The sequence below is a fragment of the Canis lupus genome, chromosome 8, assembly GCF_048164855.1.
Source record: "Canis lupus baileyi chromosome 8, mCanLup2.hap1, whole genome shotgun sequence".
Lineage (NCBI taxonomy): Eukaryota > Metazoa > Chordata > Mammalia > Carnivora > Canidae > Canis > Canis lupus.
The window spans coordinates 61,278,118-61,288,584 of record NC_132845.1 but is presented as its reverse complement, the minus strand read 5'-3'; the positions used below and the strand labels follow the sequence as shown (position 1 = coordinate 61,288,584).

The window sequence follows — 10,467 nt, the reverse complement described above, 5'->3', positions numbered from 1 at the left end:
CCCTAATTTGTGAGGGTTTTTGTCATGAATGGGCACTGGCTCCTGTCAGATGCATTTTCTGTATCAGTTGATATGATTACATCATCTTTCTTTTCAGTTTGTTGATACAGTGAATCACATCCTCTGGTTTTTAAGTACTGGACTAGCCTAGCGTACTTGGAATGAACTCCACATGGTCACGATGTGTCATTCTTTCTATGCATTGATGAATTTGATTTGTATTTTGCAGAGGATTTTGCACCTATGTTCATGGAGGACATTGCTTTATAGTGGTTTTGTTTTGGGGGAGAGGGTGGGCACTGTCTTTGTCTAGTGTTGGTGTCAGGAGAACACCAGCTTCCTAAGGAAAGCGGAGAAATCTTCCTTCCTCTTCTCTGCTCTGGAAAACAAATGTGTAAATTTGTGTTGTGTTTTCTTTAAATGTTTCGTAGAATTTTCCAGTAAAGCCATCAGATCCAGGAGATTTCTGTTTTAGGAACTTTTAAACCCTGGGTTCAATTTCTCACGTGGTTATAGGACTGTTCACCATGTGTCTTTCATCGGGGTTGAGCTCTGATGGGAGCTGCTTGTCCTTGGGTGCGGAACTTGTGATGTGTGACTCAGTTTTCTCTTTTGCTGCAGACACGGATGGCGGGTCCCAGCCTTTCCTGGGGGTGTGGCACTGTCTGTCTGTCTGTCTGTCTCTCTGTCAGTCTTGTTAGAGGATTATAAACTCACTGATTTCTCGGTTTTCTCCTGTTTTCCAGCACGCCGATCCATGTTGTGATCCGCTCTCATGTACCGACCTTCTGTTTCAGGTCTCGATGATGGATTTGAGAACTTGTATTGCGTGGATTTGGTGCCATAACCTTCCCTCTGAGCACTGCTTTGTCTAGATTGCAGATCAGACGTGTTGTGCGTTCACGATCACTCCTACTGTGGGTTTATACCTTTCATCAGGTTTGAGAAGCTTTCCATCATGACCTGTTCGGATGCTCTCGGCTGCACGCACTTTCTGGAAACCTGGTGGGTCTTTGTCCTGGAGGATGTGCTTGGTTTGCTTCAGTCCGCATTCCCTGCCTCGCTTGCATGGCTCGTCTGTCTCCTGATTCGTCACCCACTGACCCACAGACCCCCTGACTGTGTCCTTCTTGCGTCCTCTTTGCTGCTGGGCTCATCCACTGAGGTTTTGTTTCTGTTACACACTTTTCAGCCCCAGAATTTCCGTTTGGTCTTTTTGTGTAATTTCTGCTCCTTTGCTGAGATTTTCTATTCTTTCCTTTGGTTCAGGAGGACTGGCAGTTGCTTTTTTGTAGCATTCCTAAGGTGGTAATACTAAACTGGCCAGAAAGTGCTTGTCTATCCTGGTGCTGGTGCTGGTGCTGGCTGCTTGTCCCTCCTACCTAGGGTGTGATTTTCAATGGTGCCCTGGATGTTTAATGAATATTTTGTTTTAGCCTGCAGCACCCTGGCCCATGCCCTGCACTGTGGCCTCAGTGATGTCTTAGTTTCCAGAAACTTTGTGGCATTTTTCAGGTTTACCTGGTTTACCTGGTGCCCTGGGGCATCCCCTGTGGATCCCCCTAAGCGTAGGGGGCTTCCCCAGGCCCCGTTGAGGCTCTGGGCCAGGAGGGGCTAGAGTTGTTTTTGATGTGAGGATCCCCTTGCTGGGGCTACCTAGTGTTACCTGGTGGGAGAGGGTCTGCCTAGGGGACCAGGGAGATTTCTGGGGTGGGGGGTGCTGGGCTCCAGGGATGGTGATATGACCCCTTCCCGCTGGCTAGGCATCAGGAGGTGCCAGTCCTTGGTCCTCATGTGTTCCGGGGGTCGTGGCGGGAGGTTGTGTAAGGCACCCTCCCTGTGCCGCCTCTCCAGTCCTGGGGCTCCTGACCCCCCCACCCAGGACACATTTGGAACTCTTGCCTCCTTGTCTCTGTTATTGCCTGGGTTTGCAGCTGGGCTTAGTGAGGAGGAGCTGGAGGCGATGAGCCTCTGCCGTGTGGCTGGGGCTGGATGTCTCCCGATGTCCTTCTTGAAGTGAGGCCCTGGTAGGTCCCTTTGCTCTGCCTTAGTGTCCTCCCCTGTTGGGGTCCTTACACCTCTAGCTCTTCTGAGGCGAGAACATTCACGAATGTTCCAGATCTGCAAAGCATGGCAGGCCTAGGGGGCCCGACAGTTGGTCCCTAGAAGCCATCTATTTGGTATCTCCATACCTTGTCCTCAGGTGACTTGCAAGTCCCACAGGAAGCATCCAGGGGTGGGAGCTGTGGCACCCCCCACCTCTCCATGAGAGAGGGCACATCTGAGCCGGATGACAGAGCTGGGCTGGGCTCCTGGTGCCCAGGGGAACCTTTGTTCAGCTCAGTGAGTGGTGCCAGGGGGTGCTGGGAGGAGCCTGGAGGGTCCACATGGGAGCTGGAGGTTCAAACATGGTGCGTGTGGTCAGATGCTGGGATGGGCTCTGCGTGGGTGCCCCCTTCCTTCCTGCCTGTGCTCCCTTCCTGGGACCTTGTGCCCCTGCCTCCCCAGGTCTGCTCAGAGGGGCCGGGGGGCAACCTGCAGGGCTATGGAACCTCATACCCTGTGAGCCATGTTGCCAGTGGGCCCGGGAGGCAGGGAACCACAGGTGAGTTCCTCCCTGTCTGTCCTCAGGGGAGACCAGGGGCCCAACGGGGCTGATAATCCGCTGTTCTCTGGGGAAGCTGCTTCTCACTCAGGAACTAGCCACCTGCCTCTCCTCCTGCTTCTTGGTCTTGCTGCCCTGGGACTCTGCCCACAATAAAGCTTGAGCTCATGGGCTTTGCCATGAGATCTCTTTTCCGGGAAAGTCAGACTAAGAGCCTGCTCTGGAGTCTCCGTTCTCCTCGGGATTGAGGATCCTGGGAAACAGAAGCCACTCCCCCTCCCCAAAGCAGCTGTGCCGGCCAGATGTGGCCTTATTTGGAAATAAGGTCATTGCAGATGTAATTAGTTAAGACGAGGTCATGCTGCAGTGGGGCAGGCCCTAATCCAGTGACTGTATCCTTACAAAAGGGGGATTTAGTCATGGACACATATGCAGGGAGACCGCCGTGTGATGGAGGAAGAGGTCAGGGTTGGGGGGATGTGTCCACAGACCAGGAACCCCAAGGACTGAGGGCCATGCACAAGGGTGGGGAGGGGCAAGGGCAGTGGCCAGGAGCAGCTCTCTTCCCTCCGTGCCTCCAGGGGAACTTGGCCTCCATCTGGGACTTCGGCCTCCAGATGCATTTCTGTTGTTACAACCATCCGGGACTCAGGGCACAATGTAGCCTTCCTATGTCACATGGATGCCAGCCCTGATCTCAAGGCAGGCTCCAGTGCACCCAGGGGTATGTGGGTGGGGATGGAGGCCTGGGGGCACCAGTGCTCACCTGCAGCAGCCCCCGAGGAAGGAGAGGCTGTGAGCCAGCATCCAGCTTGGCCAGAAGCTTCCTCAGAGGCTGGCCTGTCGGGGCACATCCTTACCCAACACCTCCCTCAGGTCCTGAGGTGCTGTGACTTATACTGTGACCCACAGCTTCTGACGACGCTTATCTCAGTCTAGTGTCCGTGACCAGAGGGAGGGGTGGGCAGGTAGACGGCGGAGCCTGAGCTGCCAGCCAGCAGGGTGATGTCCCCCACAGGGTCACAGCCTGGCCTCCACATCCTCTGCCCTCGGCCACAGCCACAGGCCGGGACAAAGTGGGCCCAGGGACGAGGCTGTCTCTCCAGGAGCCCGGGCTCTCACCCTACTCTGCAGTTTGCTGTGAAATGGTGCTGTGTCTTGGGTGGGTCATTTACCCCAACTTTATAGACTGGGAAACTCAAGTTCAATGTGTGCTTGCAGAAGCTGTGGGGCCCCGGCCAGAGGGCTGACCACCTGTGGGCACCCCCTTTCCCAGGGATGGCCATTACACCTGTTTCACAGACGGGGGGGCCAGCTCAGACAAGCCAGTGGAGGTGCCAGCATGGGACTGGGCAGATGTCTCATCCAGATGCCTTCCTACCTTCCTCCTGGCGGCTCCGGACAGGTGTGTCTGGGTTGGGCGTCCTCCCTCTGAGCACCCCAGACAGACTGAGCGGGGAGTGTTCGCAGCACGGGTCTGCCCATGCTGAGGTCCTGGGGGGACCCATGTGCCCCGTCCCCACCCCAGCCCTGTGTCCCGGAGCCTGAGAGAGGACAGTCACCATCAGGGAGGTGTGTGGGTGGCCACAGCTTTGCGGTCCTCTCTTGCCCAGCATGGTGGGCTTCCAGGAGGCCGTCTCCTCTGAATTCCAGTTTGCAGTGTCCAGACGCTGTGGAGGGGGCCTGAGGCAGTGACCTTTGTTGGGGGACCAGAGCCTGCAAGGTGTCCTCCATGTGTCTGTGGTCCTACTGGCTGTCCCCTCTAAGACCCAGGGGACAGGCTTGCTTAGCCAGGAGCCAGGGACTCGCACAGGGGCTGGACTTCCTCCTAGAGAAGTGGACAACTGAGGCTCAGAGAAGGTGAGTGACTTGCTCAACATCACAGAGCTGACGAGTGGGGAGGTGGGAGTTTTAGGATGAGCTTTTTATGTTCTGCTGGACACTGCCCACAGCAGGTGCCCTCGTGATGGGAGAAGGGGCCGAGAGCCTTCTTCTAGCTGTGCTGAGCCCTAGCCTGGAGCCCCTGTCCCACTTCCCCTGCTGAGGGTGGAGGCCGAGACTTCCCCTGGCTGTGTGGACGTGGACAGAAGGCCACACACCCACAATCTCCACCGAACCAGGACATCACAGGAGGCCCTGCCACTCTGAGCCTCTGGCCCCTTCTGCACCTGTTAGTGGCCTCATTCCCTTTATCCAGGGTGACCATAGCACCAGTGGGCGGGTGGGTCAGAGATGGCCCCGAGTCTCTCCTTTGATGGGGGACCTGGCTCTGAGCCCCACCAGCATCGTGCCCGCACAGGCAGGGGCCTCGTCCCTCCTCCTGGCCCTTCCCTGCTCCCAGAAGGCCCGATAGACCATCCTGGTTGCGCCATCTGTTTCCTGCCCCTTTCAAGAAGGCCGTCCCGCCCTGGCCCTGGCAGCAGAAGCCCCTCATCTCCCGTCCCCACGCCCCTCGGTGTCAAGGGTCCTGGCCCTGGGATGGCCGGCTTCACCCGACCAAGGGCCGGGCTGCCTACTGGGATCCTTCAGCTCCTCTGACGGGGCCTCCACCCTTCTGGCGTCCATCCCCTGCCCCTGCCCTGTCCCATTGTCTTTCCCCAGAAGCAGGGTGTGGGGCAGCCCTGGAGCCCGGGACCATTAGTGCTGATTCCTTTTCCTGATGTGGAGCCGATGACAATGAGGTCCTCCCCCCTCCCCCCGCCCATGTGCACAGGGAGCCCCGAGCTTTCTCTGCCCTGGGAACAGGGACTGGCAGTCTCACCCTGTATTCAGAGGAGGAAACTGAGCCTCCCTCAGACCCAGGCCTTCTGCTCCCAGCCTGCAAGTGGCTCCACCTGGGCGTTCGGAAGATTAGTTTGCAAGGACTTTTCCTTCAGAGATTAAAAGCCCCGGACTTGGCTAAGCTTGGGACGCAGAGTCCCTCTTGGGGCAGAGCCAGGGAGCCTCTTGGTCCTACTCTAGCAAGCAGCAACAGACACTGCCCCTTGCAACTGGTCACACTCTCGACACAACAGGATTTAATCTGAAATCGATGTGGTTCTGTCAACCTGGTCTTGGCATGAAGCCGCCTGCGAGGCTGTGTTCCTGCATCCACGCTGCAGACACAGATTGGGCCTGGAGCAGACAGGGGCAGTGCCCACACCCACAGTGTGCCTGGGCTGGGGGGGCATCTGACCCCAACCGAATAAAGTACTGGGAGCAAGATGGGGACATAGGTTCCTTGGGGCCACTGCTGGGCCTAGTGAAGAGGGCGCGGTGTTAGCCAGGCCAGAGTGGTTGGGTTAGGGGCGTGGGGGCGTGGGCTAGGCCAGAGTTGCTCATGATGCTCTAGTGTCCCGCAGCCCTGGGCACTGCAGCCACCACCAAACCTGACCTGGAGCTCTGGAAACTGGCCTTCTAGTTTCACTGATTTTGATTTATTTTTTAAAGATTTTATTTATTTATCAGAGAGAGAGAGAGAGAGAGAGAAAGGCAGAGACACAGGCAGAGGGAGAAGCAGGCTCCATGCAGGGAGCCTGACGTGGGACTTGATCCTGGGTCTCCAGGATCACACCCTGGGCTGAAGGCAGGCACTAAACCGCTGAGCCACCTGGGCTGCCCCAGTTTCACTGATTTTTAATTAACTTTCAATAGGTGCGTGTGGCTAGCAGCTGCCAGTCTTGGGCAGTGCCATTCTGGGCAGGGATTCCCACGTGCCTGTCCACCGGGGCTGGAGGGTGCTGACATATCTGAGAAGCTGGAGGGACATGGTCGGAGACACAGTGAGCAGCAAGGTGCAAGATGAAGCCAGTGGGTCTTTTTGACACTGGGTGATGCATTTCGGTTTTTTGTTTTTAACCATAAGAGCTGCGGGTCAGTTGTAGTTTGTGATCCTGAGTCCAGATGAGAGTTACCCGGCTGACTCTGGACCCACACCCTTACTCCCCCTGACAGAGGAGGAAGCCATGGAAGGGGGCAGCTACCCCTGAGATTCCAGAAGGGAGACACATTAGTGAGGGCTCCCCAGAGAAGCAGAATCTCTAGGTTCCTGGGGGACCTTCTGTCCTATCCAGGCCCACAGTGGATGGACCACCCCAGACACACTGGGGAGGGCCATCTGCCTGACTCAGTCCACCAATTCAAATGTTTACATCATCCAGAAACACCCTCATAGACATGTCCAGAGTGATGCTTACCAAATGTCTGGGCCCCTCATGGCCGGTCAAGTTGACACATAAAATTATCCATCTTGGCAGGTACCTCGTTCTACTCTAAACACGTGCAGGATGCCATGGATGTGTCAGCCACGAAGCCATCTCTGCCCACAGCCCTGGTGCCATGGGCCCTGGGTTCCAGCTCTGGGACTCCACTTTGGCCATGCCCGATCTGGGAAAGACAGCCCAGCAGAGACTCCCCCATCCAGAGGCTGCCTGAAGCCCTGTCACCCATACAAGCAGGGATCTAGTGGTGACCTGGACAATCAGAACCTCTCCCTGTCACAGGACTGGGACTCAGAAACTTGAGGAATCTCGTTAGTTGAGTTGATAGAAGGTCAGGGTCTCATCGGAGGCTGAGACATGTGGGAGCAGTGGGAGCTGGAGGAGGAGCTGCGTGCCTAGATGGAGGCAGGGGTCCTCTGTGAGGCCTGGGGACTCCTCACGTGAGGGGTGGTGCTCTAAGCTGCTTCCAGACGCTGTCCACCAGCATCATCAGTGACCTGACCTCAAACTACCAGTTCCCTATGATAATGGGAGAGGGTCCCTGTCATCCAGTGAGTGGCACTGTGAGCCGACATGTAGCCCAGCATCGAGGGGATACAAAGTGAAACAAAAGTCGGCTAGGCCAGGTGCTGGGGTAGAGCCAGACCCTCAGAGGCCACTCACAAGGCATCTTTGGCCAGGCGAGAGGACACTGACCTGACTGCTGCTCACCCTCCCCACTGTGGAGCCTGCCCTGTGTGCACCGTAGCCTCATCTCTTCAGGGCCAAAGACATCACTGACCATTAGTTTGCCACAGTATTAGGAGGATAAGGACCTTCTTTGTCAGGGCTGTCTCCAGTATCAAGTGAGTACATGCATTATAATTATTAGCAGAAAATTCTGTGCTCAACCCCAAATTCCCCTCTGTCTTCTACTTTTCATGTAGAATCTCCCCTGATGCTTTGCATAGAGATTGACACAATGTAAGAACACAGCAACTACTACTGAACTAAATGAAAGTTTCCAATTGTGTTTGTCTCCACATTTTCTGAAGTTCTGCTGTACCGACATCCATCCATCCAATCATCCATCCATCCACCCACCAATCCACTCATCTATCCATTATCCACCCATCCATCCACTCATCCACCCACCCACTCATCCACCCATCCATCCACTCATCCACCCACCCACTCCTCCATCCATCCATCCATCCATCCATCCATCCATCCATCCATCCATCCACTCATCCATCCATCCATCCATCCATCCATCCATTCACCCATCCATCCATCCATCCATCCATCCATCCATCCATCCATCCACCCATCCACACAGCCTATAGAAAGCATCTATACCTAATGTTGCTGATGAGATGAGCCTTGTGATAGGCTATTGCTCAGGCAAGGAAGCTGAGACAGGGGAAGGGACTTGCCGGCATTCACACAGGCCCTCTTCCTAGGCTCTGTGAGCCTTCCACTCTTGCTGGGAGAGTTGGCACATGCCCCACCTCCTTCTGTTGTTTGGTTGTTCCCTGGGGACCAAGCCTTGTGTCCCAGGCTCTCCAAGCTGAAGATGACTCCCTCTGTCCCTACAGTCCAACACTGGACTGGTCACAGAGCAGACATGAGACCATAAGGACCCCTTCTCCCAGGCACACCCCCCACCCCAACCTGCAGCAGTGAGAGCAGATGTGCAGCCAGGAATTCCTGGGACATGTCAGGAGAGAGCCGGCTGTGAGTGGGAGGTGGTGGCAGAGGCTGCTGTGGCTGGCGTGTCCTAACTCGGGTGGTTCATGCCTGGCTGAGCAGCCGCCCTCAACTCCAACAAGTGGCCGCCTGCCTGAAGCCTTCCTTCCTTCCTCCTGGATGCCTGAGCCCAGCCCGCAGGGGCCCCCACCCCATGCCTCCCTGCCCCACAGCTGCCACCCACCCACTTCCCTCATCTTTCCTTTCCAGCTGGAAGAAAGGAAAACCTCTTCCCGAGAAGCCGCCAGTCACCAGCCAGGGCAGCCTGCCTCTCTGGGGCTTGCACCAGCAGCCTGCAGAGACAACCCCCCCCCCCCCCCCGCCAATGCCTGGGGGCTTTCCAGAGCCGAGAAGTTCCCCTTCTGGGGCTCTCCTGCCTCTGGCGGCTGGGCGTCCCCACCACCCTCTGCAAATCGCCCCTCATCTCCTATCAGTTCTGACCGCGTGTACTCTCCCTCGGGTCCACGCTCCAGGGTTCCCACGCCCGTAGGCCTCCCTCCTCTCTGCCCAGTCAGCTCCTTACCATCCTGCAAAGGAAGACCTTTGGACTCACGTCAGCAGGCAGGAGGGACCAGGGGGAGATGTCAGAGCTGACTGTGTGGGCCCAGGAAAGGGAGGTGAGACGAGTCAGAACTGTCCCCCTGGCCCCTCCCATAATGCCTCTTGGAGGCTGACGGCCTGCCCCCTCCCTGTTGGGTCCCAGGCCTCCTGCATCTTCAGAGAGACCACTCCTGCTCCCCTCCTGGCTGGGCCTACCCGGAGTTCCGAGCCGGGAAGCTGTTCCTCACCATGGCCTTTGGGTCTCTGCTCGGCCACAGTTTTCTCACGGCCCCAGGAAGCGATTTCATGGCACGGGCACTGAAAGCCTCAGTGAACTTCAAGTGAACTTTCACATCTTAACCCAAGACATCCCATCATCTTCATGGAGATGGGTTTTTTTTTAGCTTTAAGTACTTTTCAGGGGTTGCATGCCCTGGCGCCTTCCTCATGTCTCACCATCCGTAAAGCAGGCAGGTTCTGCTCGCCCACCTAGGATTGTCCAGCTGGTGGGTAGTGGCTGGACGGCAGGAGCCTGGCTGCTGGGCAGAGTGCCTGTCTCAGCCGGGCTCCGTCCTGGAGGCTGTGCAGGGATTGCTGGGTGGTCTCATTCCTCCAAGCCCCTAGGATACTAGAAGCGCTTGGGGAGACCAGTGGCCTGGTTCATGTCTAGTGCAGACTCAGGCAGGGTCCATCTGTGGGATTCCTGCCTCTGTGGGCCTCCCTGTAGATTTGGTACCCTGGGGTCGCTTTGCAGGCACACTCCAGTCTCCTCCAGCCAGAGGGAGCCAGGACAGGCTGCTGTGGGCTCATCTGATGATGGGCCGTATGGAGGGTGGACCCAGCAATCAGGTGGCAGGGGCTACACACCTTCTATATACCCCATATATTCACCAATCACTTGTGCATTCCAAGGGGAACAAGGCGCGCAGTCCTTGTGTCCCTGAAACAAGCAACTCTGGTTGGCACAATAAATCTAGAGACCTAGACATGAGTGCCAATGGAATTGGAACAGGTGTGTCCAACCCCCTCACTGCACATGCAGGGCCTGAGAGCTGCACCTGCTGGAGGATCCCCCCATCCCTCCCCAGGGGAGTGTCAGCCTGCCACCTGCCCCTCTGGCCAAACTCAGCATTTGGGGATAGGGAATGAGATAGAAGCCTGAACCCTGAATCAGGACAATTTGCTTCCATACCTTCCTAGACCAGTAGACTATGAGTCCTGCAGGGGTGGGAACTGTGTCCCTATCTACCGGTGGGTCATAAGCACCCAGTGCAGACACCCTTCGAAGAGGTAGACAGGTGAATGAGTGAGTGAGTGAATCCCATCTGGTCTCTGCTAGCCAGCAAAGCATCATTAAGAAGCTCAATGTGGGTACAGGTGGGAAATGTGAGTGGG

General features: G+C 56.4%; 1 long non-coding RNA gene across 2 annotated transcripts; it reads left to right on the top strand.

Annotated features, from left to right (window-relative positions):
• Nucleotides 1-452: 452 nt before the first annotated feature.
• On the top strand, nucleotides 453-7,810 carry LOC140638763 (uncharacterized). 2 transcript variants are annotated; one of them, XR_012035722.1, is made up of 3 exons: nucleotides 453-4,010; nucleotides 4,219-4,465; nucleotides 6,841-7,810. It is a non-coding gene; the product is annotated as an uncharacterized lncRNA (long non-coding RNA). The 2 variants fall into 2 exon arrangements; XR_012035723.1 differs by lacking the exon at nucleotides 6,841-7,810 and adding an exon at nucleotides 4,558-5,633.
• Nucleotides 7,811-10,467: the final 2,657 nt, after the last annotated feature.